Source organism: Canis lupus, chromosome 2, assembly GCF_003254725.2.
Source record: "Canis lupus dingo isolate Sandy chromosome 2, ASM325472v2, whole genome shotgun sequence".
Lineage (NCBI taxonomy): Eukaryota > Metazoa > Chordata > Mammalia > Carnivora > Canidae > Canis > Canis lupus.
In genome coordinates, this window is record NC_064244.1 from 38,147,843 (window position 1) to 38,163,054 (window position 15,212).

Genomic DNA, 15,212 nt, shown 5'->3' on the forward strand with positions numbered 1-15,212 from the left:
TTTGTATCCTTTGGGTAAATAACTAGTAGTGAAATTGCTGGATCATAGAATATTTTTAACTTTTTGAGGAACCTCCATGCTGTTTTTCAGAGTGGCTGCACCAGTTTGCATTCCCACCAACAGTGTAGGAGGGCTCCCCTTTACACATCCTCATCAACACCTGTTTCCTGTATTGTCGATTTTCACCATTCTGACTAGAGTGTGGTGATAGCCCATTGTAGTTTTGATTTGTATTTCTCTGATGATCAGTGATGTTAGACAATTTTTATGTGTCTCTTGACCATCTATGTCTTCTTTGGAAAAATGTCTATTCCTGTGTTTTGCCCATTTTTTAACTGGATTATTTGTGAGTTTTTTTGGTATTAAATTTGATAACTCCTTTACAGAATTTGGGTACTGACCCTTTATCAGCTATGTCAATTACAAATATCTTCTCCCATTCTGCAGATTGCTTTTTAGTTTTGTTGATTATTTCCTTCACTGTGAAGAAGCTTCTTAGTTTGATGAAGTACCAATAGTTTACTTTTGTTTTTATTTCCCTTGCCTCGGGAGACATATCTAGTAAGAAGTTGCTATGGCTGATGTCAAAGAGGTTACCACCTATGTTCTCCTCTAGGATTTTGATGGTTTCCTATTTCACATTTAGGTCTTTCATCCATTTTGGGCTTATTTTTGTGTATAGTGTAAGGAAGTGGTCCCATTTCATTCTTTTGCATGTTGCTGTCCAGTTTTCCTGGCACCATTTGTTGAAGAGACTGTCTTTTTTCTATTGGATATTCTTATTTCCTTTGTTAAAGATTAGTTAACCATAGATTTGTGGATCCATTTCTAGTTACTCTATTTTTTAGATCTCTTCTCACCATTGCATAGACATTGGAAGCTGTTTCAGATATATCTTCTTACATGTCATAATTTCCAAATCCCTCTTCTCAGTGAATGCATAAAGTATTCTAAAAGGAACACCGACTGGTCCTACTTGGAGCACTTCTTCTTTTTTGGTAACTGTTCTGGACTGAGTACTATAATTGACCCATCTGGATTGGAAATCCATCCCTGTGGCTGAAAACTAGAACCCTGAATTGATACCCTTATCAGTAGCACATGGAATGGAGGAGGAGACCTAAAAGGAAGGGACACAAAGGCTATTAAAAATATATAAGAGTACTTGATGTCCACTAAAGTTTCTTTAACCTATTTATAATGGATATGTTTTTTTGTTTTGTTGTGTTTTAAGATTTTATTTATTTATTCATGAGGGACACAGGCAGAGGGAAAAGCAGGCTCCTTGCAGGGAGTCTGATGTGGGACTCAATCCCAGGACTCCAGGATCATGCCCTGAGCCAAAGGCAGACACTCAACCTCTGAGCCATCCAGGTGTCCCCAGATATGTTTTTTTAGTCATAAATATTGAGATAGAGAAAACAACATCCCTTCATTGAAGATACAATTAATTTTCATTCCTTAGGTTGGCCACTTGAAGTGTAATATTCTAGTTGGAATGTCTGAGTATACTGATAGCAGCCCATGAATGACAAGATGTGAGCTTCTGCTGGGACTTTGTAAGGAGGTCAAGGCTGAAACAAACTTATGGTTTTCAAGTTAGGAAAATCAAACAATTTCTTTGACCCAGAAAGGGATTCACGGAGAGAACTAAAGTATCAACTCCTTCTGCGTTGTGTAGCAGAGCTCTGACCCTGCCCTGAATAGCAGGACTTTGCACACCGGGAATGTAGTGGCTCCCCCCATAATAGAAAGAGCCCATGGTAAGACATTAGCACAGTCTAAAGTAACCTTTAAAACAGATTTAAAACAAACAAATGTGTTCAGACCTTAAGAGGACTATCCTCTTGAAAGTTGAATGCATATGAAAAATATGAAGAAACAGTTCTTATTTTGATAATAAAAAACAAAAAGTGACTCCAGATAGATGTCAAAAAGCCAATTTATTAGACTACAGTGCAGTCATGCAAATGAAATCAACCAAAAAAAAATTAAAACCCTGGTAGCCCTGTAGATCTAGGTAGCAGGAAGGAATAAACCATTTCTTCAGGAAACCGCTGCTGGGGTAGATCACCCTTAATCAGTGTTTGTGCTCCTGAGTTTATATATGTCAGGAAACAGTAGAGCCTAATGCTAGAGTATGCTTTCGCAGAAGACACATCAGAATTTGAATTCTGTGTCCTCACTTAACTTTGGCTCCTTGGAATATTTGTTTCATTTGTAAGATTGAGATGACAATAGCATCCAGTTTATGGAGTTGTTGGGCGACCCCATAGGGCTTAGATCGATGCCAGTGCACACTAACAAATATTAAGTAGTATTATTATATGATTTGGAGTTCTAGAAGGTAAAGTCCACGTGATGAAGCATGGTGTCTTGAATAGTGAAACCATCAAGAGTGCCCTGAAAGAGGAGAAAAAAATTCACAAAAGATTATTAAAGTACATGAGAGTAGAAAGGATAATGGAAGCTGGGAGGTAAAGCATAGCAATGTCCACTAGAGTAACCAATCCAGGAAATTTACAAATCCCTCTGAGTTCCTCACTATTTTATCAGATGTACATGATGTCAGGGTAGATACTGGACTTCCCAAAGGCAAGAACTGAAGTTTGGTGACATGTTGGCAGGGGTACACTGATATGGAGAAGGTCATCCTGGTATTCACGTCTACAAAAAGAATCAGTTTCAAACTGTAACTATGGACTGCAGAACAAACTCAGCCTTTGGCTAGTTTTTGTATGGCCTCTAAACTAAGAATGGTTTTTACATTTTAAAAGAGTTGTTTTAAAAAAGAGACAGAAGAGAATGGAAGAAAAACCATATGTGGCCTGAAAGCTTAAAATATTTATCTAGCTATCTATACAATAAGTTTACCAACTCCTATACTAAATTGTGTTTCTAGAATGTGAATCTGAATTCAGACAGACATGGCCTCTGCCACTTACTAGCTCTGTGACCCTAAGACTCCATTTTCTCATCTGTAGTATAAAGTAATAATAACTCTAATGACTGATGTGAAAGCAAAATGGCATGCTACACAAAGCTCTCAGAGTGGCTACTCATAAGAAGAGCAAAGTAAATAGCTATTTTTTCTTTTGTTTTGGATTCATGAGGTCTATTATACTTTCTATGCTCATACACAAAAATCTGGGACACAAGGAAGGCAATTCATTTTCAGATTAGTACGTGAATCAAATGTCTTAACTATGCTAGGATTTGTCCTGAAGTCCATAGTTACAGATTGAAGGTCTGGTGTGTGTGTGCGTGCACACACACACACACACACACACATACACATACACACCCCTCATAGGGGACCTCATAGCAAATGTGTCATGTGGAGATGATAGAGTGGAAGGAGAAACATAAAAAGATTGCTTAGCTCTAGGTTTCTTGGGGAAAGGGAAATATAGCTGGAATAGATTACCCATGGTAAACACAGAGATGGCAATAGTGTGAATTATTGCTAGGACATCCTCTGAATGTGATCACTTGGCCAGCAAATGATCCTCACATGGCTTTAAAACATTAATGTCAAGAGCAGAAGAGGGAAAATATTAAGAAGGAAAATATGCTCTCTAATTAAAGCACTGGACCTGTCCCTCTGGAAAATGAAGCATAATAGAGTAGCTGAAAATGTGTGCCTTTCTGGACCCCAACTCTCAAAGGAGAGGAATGGGTGAAGGGACAAGCCTGAAGCTGCGAGTGGATAATGGAAGGATGAAGAGTATGCCTCTGTGTATGTATTTAGAATTCTCTTTACTAAGCCATCACCATACTTTCAACTTTCAGATGGATAACTGCATTGGTTGCAATGATCTGGCAATGTTCTGGAATCAAAGTTTACAAATGATAATGCAAAAAGCAAAGAAAAATTCTTCCATCAAAAGTCTGTCAGGGAGCATGTTTACTGAAAGTCCATCTGGAGTCTTTAGGCTTATGAGAACTTACTGAGAAGGTAGAATTAGGAACCTTCTATATCTTGAAGCATGATGATAAATAACCCTTGGTTGAAGATTCATGTAACTTCTGGGGAAGTTGTGTGCACCATCAGAAGAGCCCAGAAAGCTTTGTGGTTTTGGATCTTCCTATCCCGTATCTTCTTTTAAACGACAAAATTTGTCCTGGGAAAAAAAAAAACAATTTGTGCAAATATGTTCTGATGCATGTAAGAAAAACAAATGGTATTTGTACAGTAGTGCAAGAGAGTTTTTGTTAACACATTCAAATTCCCATATATCTATCGAAGATGTGACCCTGTTCTTCACTTGTCTATGGTCCCAGTCAACACAGAAATAAACCAGAAAGCACTCTAGGCTAAATTGCTTTGTGTCTAAACTTTACTTGTTCATTGCTGATGTCTTGACTTTTTTGACAAGTTATTGAATGAAAATAAATAAATATGCAGTTGATTCTTCTGGGCTTACAAAGTTTAGTAAATGCTTATTTTACTTTTTGGCAGTTATGAGTAATAAATAAAGGAGCATCTTGAAGTAAGTTTTGTATAAAACTTGCTTTAGTTTTGCTTACACAAAATCCCTAGGAACCAGGAATTGAAATATGTTTCTGTATCTAAACTTTTTTTTTTCCTTTTATCACTGAGCACATTTATTTACACTTTTAGTCTAAGGCTGTTCTGGACTGTTAGGTTGCTACTTTGATTTATTTTGGTTTTCATTTCACAGTGGAAGGAAAAATGAGCCATTAAGCACTTGGCTTTGGACAGAAGATCTCCCATGATACTATGAATGACATGTCTTTCCAAAATGGACTTGGGGAAGAAAGTTTAGCAGATTACATTTCGGCTACATTCTAGTTTGGACAGCACACTTAAGATATGGAGCCTTGGAGTTTAGGAGCAAGAGAGTAAGGAGAAAGGGTTGTTCTTACTCTCTTTTCCATTGTCTAAATCAAGAAAAATGTGTCAATCAGTGTCACACACTGCTCTAAGGGCTTGGCATACATTATCTTATTTAAGCATTCACTCATTCATTTAACAAGTATTTCATGAAGGCCTGCCCTGTGTCAGGTGCTATTCTAAAGGCTAGAGAACAGCAGTAAATAATAATATTTCTGGCCTCAAAGAGCCAGAAGGGCATGGATAAAAAATAACAGAATAAAGAAAACTATAGCATTTGTTTAAAATTGTCATGAGTTTAGGAGAAAAACCAAGCAAGGAAGTGAAATACGAACAGCTGGGAAATGGGTGGATATTTTAGAAGAATACCTAAGAAAATCTTCTGAGAGGAATTTTTTTATGATTTTATTTACTTATTCATGGGAGACACACAGAGAGAGGCAGAAACATAGGCAGAAGGAGAAGAAGGCTCCCTCCAGGAGACAGAATGTGAGAGACTCCTAACTCAGGGAAACGAACAAGGGGTGGTAGAAAGGGAGGTGGGCGGGGGGTGGGGGTGACTGGGTGACGCGCACTGAGGGGGGCACTTGATGGAATGAGCACTGGATGTTATTTTATATGTTGGCAAATTGAACACCAATAAAAAATAAAAACATTTTTCAAATGAAAAAAAAAAAAAAAAGAAGGCTCCTTGCCTGGAGCCTGATGTGGGATTTGATCCCAGGACCCCAAATCACGACCTGAGCTGAAGGCAGATGCTCAACCACTGAGCCACAAAGGTGCCCTCAAAGAAGGTGTTTTTGAGTAAAAACTTGTGAGAGGGATACCATGTAGATAATGTAGGGAAGAGTGTTTAGAGCAGAGGAGATGTCAAATTCAGAGGCTCTGAAGTGTCTGTAGACCAAGTGCATGGGAATAGCCAGGAAACCTGGAGAGAGTGAACAAATAGAAAAGCAGTGGAGGATGAAGTATGAGAGTTAAGGTGAGGTCAGAGGGCAACTCAATTCTGTTGGCCTTTATAGGTCCTAGCAAGGCATTTAACAATTCAATACATTACTCAGTGCTAACCACGATAAGTGTAATCACATAAAAAAAAATGTTCCTACCATATAATTGGTTGTATGTCCTATGCTGTCCTTTTCATCTCCAGAACATTTATTATGTAACTGGAAGTTTGTACCTCTTAATCCCTTTCACCTATTCCCTTGCCTTTTTCTCCTCCCACCAGTCTGTTCTTTGTATTTAAGTCTGTTAATTTTTTGTTTCCTCCTTTGTTTTGTTTTTCTGATTCTGCATATAAGTGAAATCATGTATATGCCTGTCTTTGTCTGACTTATTTTGTTTGGCATAATACTCTCGAGGTCCATTCATACTGTCAGAAATGGCAAGATCTCAATTTTTTAAATATGGCTGAGTAATGTTCCATTAAATAGTTATAAATGATATAGATAGATCTCACATATTCTTTCATTTTTTGAGGGATACTTAGGTTACTTTCTAGGCTATTCTAAATAATGCTGCAATAAACAAAGGAGTGCATGTATATTTTCCAATTAGTGTTTTCATTTTCTTTGGATAATTATTCATTAGTGGAATTCCTAAGTCATGCAGCATTTCTATTTTTCAATTCTGAGAATCCTCCTTACTATTTCCCATAGTAGTTGCACCAATTTACATTAACCAACAGCGTACAAGAGTTTCATCTTCTCCATGTCCTCATGAACAGTTGTTATTTTTTTGTTTTTTGATACTAGCTATTGCAACTACTGTGGGGTATCTCATTGTGGTTTTGATTTGCATTTTCTTGATGAGTGATGTTGAGCATTTTGTTCTGTGTCTGTTGCCCAATTGTATGTCTTACCTGGGAAGATGTCTATTCAGATTGTTCTGCTCATTTTTAACTAGGTTATTTGCGGTCTGGTTATGAGTTGCAAAAGTTCTTCATAAATTCTGGATATTAATCCTTTATCAGGTATGCCATGTGCAAATGTCTTTCCTCATTCAGTAGGCTGCCCTTTTCATTTGTTGATGACTTCTCTTTATCATGCAAAAGCTTATGATTTTGGTATTGTCATTATAGTTTATTTTTGCTTTTGTTTCCCTTGTATCAAGAAACAGGTCTATAAGCATCATTTCTCAGGCCAATATCCAAGAGATTATTGCCTGCTTTTCCTTTTAGGAGTTTTATGTTTTCAGGTCTCACATTTAAGTTTTTAATCCATTTTGAGTTTATTGAGTTATTTTGTTTTGTTGCCATTCTTTTGCATGTGGCTGTCCAATTTTCCCAACATCATTTATTGAAAAGACTGCTTTTTCTCCTTTGTATATTCTTGCCTTGTTCATTGTAGAATAATTGACCATATAGGCATAGGTTTATTTGTGGACTTTCTATCCTGTTTCATTAATTTTTGTATCTATTTTTGTGCCAGTACTATACTGTCTTGATTACTGCAGATTTGAAATTTATTTTGAAATTTGGGATAGTGATACCCCCAGCTTTGTTCTTCTTTTTCAAGAGCTTTGGTTATTCAAGGTCTTTTGTGTTTCCATACCCATTTTAGGATTTTTTTTGTTCTAGTTCTGTGAAAAATGATATTAGTATTTTGATAGAGATTGCATTAAATCTGTAGATTGATTTGGATAGTATGGACATTTTAGCTGAAGAATTAGTATTAATTTTTCCAATCGTTTGATAATAGGTATTAACTCTTATTTAAATGTTTGGTAGAATTCACCTGTGAAGGCATCTGGCCTGGACTTTTGTTTGATGGAGATTTTTGATTACCAATTCAATTTTCTTTCTAGTAATTGGTCTGTTCAAATTTTGTATTTCTTCCTGATTCACTTTTGGGAGATTGTGTATTTCTAGGAATTTACTCATTTCTTCTAGGTTGTCCAATTTGTTGTCATATAATTTTGAATAGTATTTTCTTTGTATTTATGTAGTGTCATAGTTGTTATTCCTTCATTTTGATTTTATTTATTGGTGTCCTCTCTCTGTCTCTGTCTCTCGCTCCCTCTCCCTCTCTCTCCTTCTCCCCACCCCCACCCGCTGAGTCTGAATAAATATTTACTATTTTTATTTATCTTTTAAAAGGCCCAGCTCTGGATTTCATTGATCTTTTCTACTTTTTTTTTTTAATCTGTATTTTATTTATTTCTGATTTAATCTTTATTCTTCCTTCTTCTGGCAAGCTTCAGGCTTTGTTTTTAGTTGTTTTTCTTTTGCTTAGATGTAAAATTAGATTGTTTGATTTTTTTTTCTTCTAGTTTCTTGAGGCAGGTCTGCATCACTATAAACTTCCCATTTAGAACTGCTTTTGCTGTGCCATAAAGATTTTGGACTACAGTGTTTTGTTTTTATTTGCCTACATGTACTGTTTCATTTCCTCTTTGATTTGTTAACCCATTGGTTGATTAATAGTAGGTTTTTAGCCTCCATATGTTTCTGTTTCTCCCATTTTTTTTCAGAGCATCAAAGTCAGAAATGATGCTTTACATAATATTAATCTTCTTAAATTTATTGAGACTTGTTTTGTGGTCTAACATGATCTATCCTGGAAAATGTTCCATGCGAACTTGAAAAGAATGTGTGTTTTGCTATTTTTAGATGAATATTCTATGCATATCTGTTAGGTCCATCTGGTTTGATGTATCATTCAAAGCCAATGTTTCCTTGTTGATTTTCTGTCTGGATGATCTATCCACTGATGTAGGTGGGGCTTTAAAGTCCCCTCCTATTGTATTACTGTCAATATATCTTTTATATCTATTAATATTTGCTTTATATATTTAGATGTTCCTATCTTGGGTGTATAGATATTTATAATTGTTACATCCTCTTGTTGGATTGACCCCTTTATCGCCATGTAATGCCTTTCTTTGTCTTTTGCTGCAGTTTTTATTTTAAAGTTTGTTTTATCTTATATAAGCATTGCTACCCTGGTGCTTTTTTCTCTTTCATTTGCATGGGATATATTTTTCAATCTTTTCACTTTCAGTAAGTAAGTATGTGCTTTCATCTGAAGTGAATCTCTTGTAGTTGGTATACAGTAGGATGTTGGGGTTTTTTTATCCATTCAATCACCCTATGTCTTTTGAGCATTTAGTCCATTTACATTTAAAATACTTATTGGGGAGCACCTGGTGGCTCAGTTGGTTAAGGGGCCAATGCTTGATTTTGGCTGAGGTCATGATCTCAGGGCCCTGGGATTGAGCTCTGCACTAGACTCCACCCTCAGCAGGGAGTCTGCTTTAGGATTCTGTTTTCTCCTTCAGCCCTTCCTCACTCTCTAGAATAAATAAATAATGCTTTTAAAAGAAATACTTATTGGCAGGTATATACTTCTTGCTATTTTGTTAATTGTATTGTTTGTTTTTGTAGTTCTTTCTGCTTCTTTCTTCTTCTCATGCTTTCTTCCCTTATGGTGTGATGGCTTTGTTTAATGTCATGCTTGCTTTCTCTTGATTTGTGTGTGTGTGTGTGTCTATTGCTGGCTTTATATTTGTGGTTACTATGGGGTTCATATATAACATATTATGTGCATAGCAGTGTGTATTATTTTATGGTTGCTTAAGTTTGAACATATTTATGTGTACTAAATATTACTCCCCCTGCCCATGTTTTTGTATATGATATCTTATTTAACATATTTTTATTTTGTGTATCCATGACTAATTTTTATAAATAGAATTAATTTTATTATTGCTTTTATGTTTTAATCCACATACTGTTTTTAATTGATTTTTCTATCTTTTGTATATGTTTACTTTTACCAGTGAATTTTTTCCCTTTCATAATTTTCTTTTTATATGGCCTTATCTTTCCACTTAGTGAGTTCTATTTGCCATTTCCTATAAGGCTGGTTCAGTGGTGACGAAATCCTTTAATTTTTCTTTGTCCAGAGAAGAAGAGAAACTCCTTCTTTCTCCTTCAATTCTAAATTATCATGCCACTCTTTTCTGACCTTCAACGTTTCTGCTGAGAAATGAGCTGATAGCCTTAAGGGGTTTCCTTTGTATGTAACTATTTTCTTTTCTCTTGCTTCTGTTAAAATTCTCTTTTTATCATTATTTTTTGCAACTTAATTAACATGTCTTGGTGTGGACCTCCTTGGGTTTATCTTGTTAGAAATTCTCTGTCCTGGGGAGCTTGGATGGCTCAGTCAGTTAAGTATCTGACCCTTGATTTTTGACTCAGATCATATCAGGGTCATGAGATTTAGCTCATGCTGGGCTCTGTGCTCAGCAGGGAGTGTGCGCTTGAGATTCACTCTCTCCCTCTTCTCTCTGCTATTCCCCCCCACTCATGCTCCCTCTCCCTAAATAAAGAAATAAAACCTAAAACAAAAATTGTCCTTTCTGGACTATCATTTCCTCAAATAACTTTTCTGCCCCCCTTTCTCTCTTCTCCTTTTGAGATCTCTATAATGCAAATGTTGTTACACTTAATGATGTTGCAGAGTTCCCTTAACATATTCGACTGATTGATGGATTGATGTTCAGTTTTTTTTGCTCTCATGTACCTTGTCTTCTAGATTGCTAATCCACTGTCTGCATTGTTTGATCTCCTGTTAATTCCCTCTAGTGTATTTTCATTTCATTAACTGAATACTTCAGCTCTGACTGGTTCCTTTTTATATTTTCTTTCTTTGTTGAAGTTCTTACTGAGCTCATCAATTCTTTTTTCTAGTCTATTGTGTACTTTTATTGAGCAGTACTTTGAATTCTTTCAGGTATATTGCTTAGCTCCATTCCATTTAGCTCTTTTGCTGTAGTTTTGTATTTTTTTTTTCTTTAGGGATATATTCCTTCCTCTCCTAATTTCATCTAAAAGTCTGCTTGTTTTTGTGAATGAGGTAAGATAGCTAAATCTTTTGGTCTTAAAAGTACTGACCTTGTGTAGAAGAGGTTGCATGGTGTCATACTGTAATGCTTCCTAGTAATGAGAACCAGGTACATGGAGAGTTTCAATACTGACTTTCTTAAGCATCCAGCTGTCTAGTCTGGAGCAGGGGAAAAGAAATGGCACCTGCCAGCACTTTTGTTCCTGGAAAAATCTCCTACAGTTTTCTGCTGCTCCAGCATACAATCCAAGATTGGTTAATAAATCTCCTTCACAGATAACCCAGGTGCTTTTCAAACTGCTGCTCCTCTGTAAGGGTAGAGACTTGGTTTTGTGTCCCCCTCTGGTTCTCCTGAAATTAAGCTCACTGATTTTTAAACTCTGGGAGTTAAGCCCCACTGGTTTTCAAAGGCAAATGTTATGGGGACTTTTCCCCGTGTGATTACCCAGGACTAGAGGTGCCTGGTGTGGGATCTCATCCCCTTGTTCCTTTGTGCTTGTGATGTCCCTCCTTTTTGTGATTAGTTGACCCAGGAATTTTTTTTACCAACCATGTCTCTGCCTCTCCTACCCACTTTGATGCGGCCTTCTCTCTATGACTAACTGTGGAAGATCCATTCTACCAGTTCGGGTCATTTTCAGAATTTGTTGTATAGATGTAGCCATTACCTTGGTGTGTTCATGTGAAAAGATAAGCTCAGGATCCTCCTACTCTGCCATCTTCTGTTCCTGTAATTCAGTGCATCTAAAATATTTAATATTTATGTGTGAATCAACTGTATAGGGTAATATATAAACATATAATCAGTAAATATTAATTAATGTCTCCTTTGATTGAAAGGCAGATAATGCATATAGTGTGCCTAGTTTGATATTCATTCAGTGTACATAAGGTTAGATTGCTCTGCCACACTAAGAAAAATAATATACATTGTATACCTTACCTCTTCCTAAGCAAGCAGGAAGTTATACACAGTGGAAGCCAAGCAGATGATAGAAATTTGTGAAGCAGTAGGGGTTGGTAGAGATGCATGTCTACTTGGAAAAGACACTGACTCTGAGTTTTAGGCAATTGTCTCCAAATAGGAATGGAACCCAAAGATGCTAGATGTTCATTTTTGTTCTAATATTTTAATCTGAGATCATTGAAAAAATCCTTACTCAACCAACCAAAACACAACTATGGCCTACCAGTTTACCTATGTATCTAAATTTTCAAACTAAAAAAGTAATAAAAGTTAAAGATAACTTTTAACATAACCTAGTTCAAATATTCCCTCCATGCCTATTCACTGAGTGATCTTGGGAAGTTATTAAAATTCTCTGAACCTCAATTACCTCAACTGTGAAAAGAATATAATACCTAAGTTTTAAGGGCACCTGGGTGGCTCAGTTGGTTAAGTGTCTGCCTTCCACTCAGGTCATGATTCCACGGTCCTGGGATCGAGCCCCAAGTTGGGCTCCCTGCTCAGCAGAGAATCCTCCTTTCCTCACTCTCTCTTCCCACTCATTCTCTCTTTCTCCCAAATAAGTAAATAAATAAAATATTTTGAAAAAATACTTAACTTTTAGAGTTGTGAAAACTGAGATAACATCTGTCAAGTGCTAGTGGTGATTAACAAATGTAACTTCCAAATTTTCACTCCTCTGATTGCTAGAGTTTTATCATGTCAACCCCAGTAGGCTAGGTGTTATAGTATATATATATAGGTCATACTCCACGAAGAGAATGGTACAAAGTCTTTGTATATGTATTTTACATGCAGAATTTACTCCTCCTAGCTTTTAAGTAGGTACTACTATAATATCTCTTCACAAGTGAGAAAACTGAGGCAAGACTAAGCATTTTTCACAAACTCACAAAACATACAGAGAAGCTGGAACTCAAACCAAGTTTATCTGACCACAAAATAGAACTCTTAACCATAGCCTTCTACATAAAGTATCTATATATGTCAGTCTGCATCAAGAAAAAACAAAAAGTATAAAATTAGAGAATTCAGACATGAGAGAAGGATGAAAGAAAAAGTAGCAGACAGCAGCTACCAAAGTTAAGGGACTTTGTGAAGTCACTGTAAGTACTTCTGGTAAGCACAGTGTCATGGGCATAATACAAATGAGTTTTTCTTTTAATTTTTATTATTTTTCTTGAGCATCAAAGCAAGGTTTATTGAGTGATAACAAAGTGATAATACAAAGCTCCCAAGGAAGGAGGGGACCCGAGAGGTTTGCCTGAGTTTGTTGTTTTTAATATCCAAACTGAAAGTTTTAACTTCCTTTTGGGGACATTAAAAAAAGAATCCTTATAGAACTTTATCTCTGTATGTATCATAAAACTTAAGACATTTATTTTTTTCTACAGAGAAATCACTCTACAGCCAGCTTATCCAGCAGAAATATTTAGCCAACAAGGAGATGCCCACCTGAACTGAAACGACAGGTCAGAGCATTCTGGATAGCACAGCAGCTGAAGTAGAAGCAGTCAGATGGAATATACTGTAAAATTGTGCACACTGTATCTGGTTGCATGTAACATTGCAGTGTGTAGAGATTAGAGAGCTAAACTCATGGAGCCCTAAATTCCTTGAAGAACTTGGCAGGATTAGGTTTAGCTGTGGGTGTAAGTTAATTCACCAGAACAGCGAACAGACCTTGGAGGCAGCCACAGTCACTGAAAAGAGATTTTGATGGATGTCTCAGCCCTGGATGCATGGTGTTCAGGGGTGCTCATGCACTTCAAAAACAGAATCGGGCCAGAAGCCGAGCACGTGGCAGTACTGTGTGGGTGTTCCCTGAGGAGAATATTTATTTGGAGTGGAGAAGGAACTAGAACTTGGAAAAGCTGAAGGGAGAGGTTAAGAAAAATATTTGTGTTTTTTTTTTTTTCTGATAACTACTGGAGCAGGAGGAAGACGTGACACATGAGTGTTTTCCCATGGCAGAAGCTAATTCCTGTTCTAAGAGTGACCACAATGCTGAAGGGAATTGGGAAAAGCCAGGAAGACTTCCTGTTCCCTTGACCTCCTTGACCCTATTATGATGCCCAAACCCCTTACTCTTATTTGTATTATTCTTAGTGAATATGTAGCAATAATTCTTAATGTAGCAAATGCTATGCTAAGGATATTACATTCTTTATTTCACATTTTTACAGAATCCTCATGAGGTACACTCACCAATTTAAGTGAGAAAGCAAAGAGTCCAAAAGGTTGTCATTTGCTCAGAGTTCCCATCCAATAAGTGGCAAACAGAGTGAAACCCAGAATAATTTTACTTTACCATTCATGTTCTTTGCGATTCCTTATGCTGTACTTCATTTTCCTAAGACAAGAGAAATCTCTCTTTCAAATCTGTGACCTTATCAGAGATGCCATGTAGAAAGAGCATCAGCTGGGAGGTAGGAGATAGACTATGTTTTTTCTTCCTTTGTTTACCTGCTAGTCCTTATTAAGCTGTGGCATCTGAGGTCTCAGTTTTCTTCTCTATAAAGGAGAGACTTAAAGTAGGTGACTTTATAAATTATCCCAGTTCTGACATCACCAGTCCTCTCTATAGTGTGTCGGGTCAATAAATGGTGAGAGACACCAAGATGTGAAAAGAAGGGGATATATTAACAAAAAATTATTTTTATTATTTAACATTAAGGATACTAAATTCCATTTTAAGCATGGTAAAACATCTATTTTTCCTCTATAAATTTCCTGTACAGTAAATATATTAGCACTATATTACCAGTTAGAAAGCTGAGTGATAGGCAGGTTACCTTTCCCCAGGGCTGTACTGGATAAAGCTGGTACTCACGTTTTGGTCCTTCTGATTCCAGACTTCATTGTATTAGACCCAATGATAGCTTTCAGTGACTACCTTTAGGCATAATCATGGTGATCCTTGCAACCAATTATTTTATTCTGGCAAAAGTACAAGGTATGTGTTGATGAGTAGACTTGGTGATGGAAAAAGCGCGTTGTTTTCAGAGCTTCAAAGACAAATCCTAATGAAGAGAAAGCTCAGTTTGGAATAATGGCACGTAGCCTGTTCATCAATGATTTGTGATTATCTTGATTTTGTGGATTCCATTATGGGGAACCAGGAAAGCAAAATGATGGCTAGTCATTGAGAAATCAATCATTTCACAGCATGGTTAGTAAGTTGCTCTAAAATTAGCTTGTAACCAATCAGAACACAGTCAGTTTGATTGATAAAGTGACAGCCAAAACTTGATTATGGCCTCCTCTCTGTGGCAAAATAAATGAAGAGTCAGGCCACAGATTCAGTTTTGGAGGCTTTTATAGCATCTGGTTGGATCCATTGCTTATTACTAATTATTCCTAAATTATTGCTTACCTTAATCTCTCTGCAATCCCAAGCTGTTCTTCATGATGCTTGATAAATTGCATGGCAAAGACTACATTAACTCATGAAGCAATTCAGTCCATTTTTGGATAGCCAGTTCTGATGAATGTGGAGTTTTCCAGAAATTGGACTGAAGGCCGTTTCTTTGCATTTACC

General features: G+C 36.6%; 1 long non-coding RNA gene across 1 annotated transcript in view; it reads right to left on the reverse strand.

Moving 5' to 3' along the window:
- Positions 1 to 1,964: 1,964 nt before the first annotated feature.
- Positions 1,965 to 15,212, reverse strand: part of LOC112658803 (uncharacterized) — a 43,436-nt gene continuing 30,188 nt past the window's right edge. Inside the window, exons 4-6 of the long non-coding RNA XR_003135977.3 lie at positions 14,505 to 14,694; positions 3,952 to 4,124; positions 1,965 to 2,403 (exon numbers count right to left, since the gene is read on the reverse strand). This is a non-coding gene — a long non-coding RNA (uncharacterized LOC112658803). The remainder of the gene's footprint in view (positions 2,404 to 3,951; positions 4,125 to 14,504; positions 14,695 to 15,212) is intronic.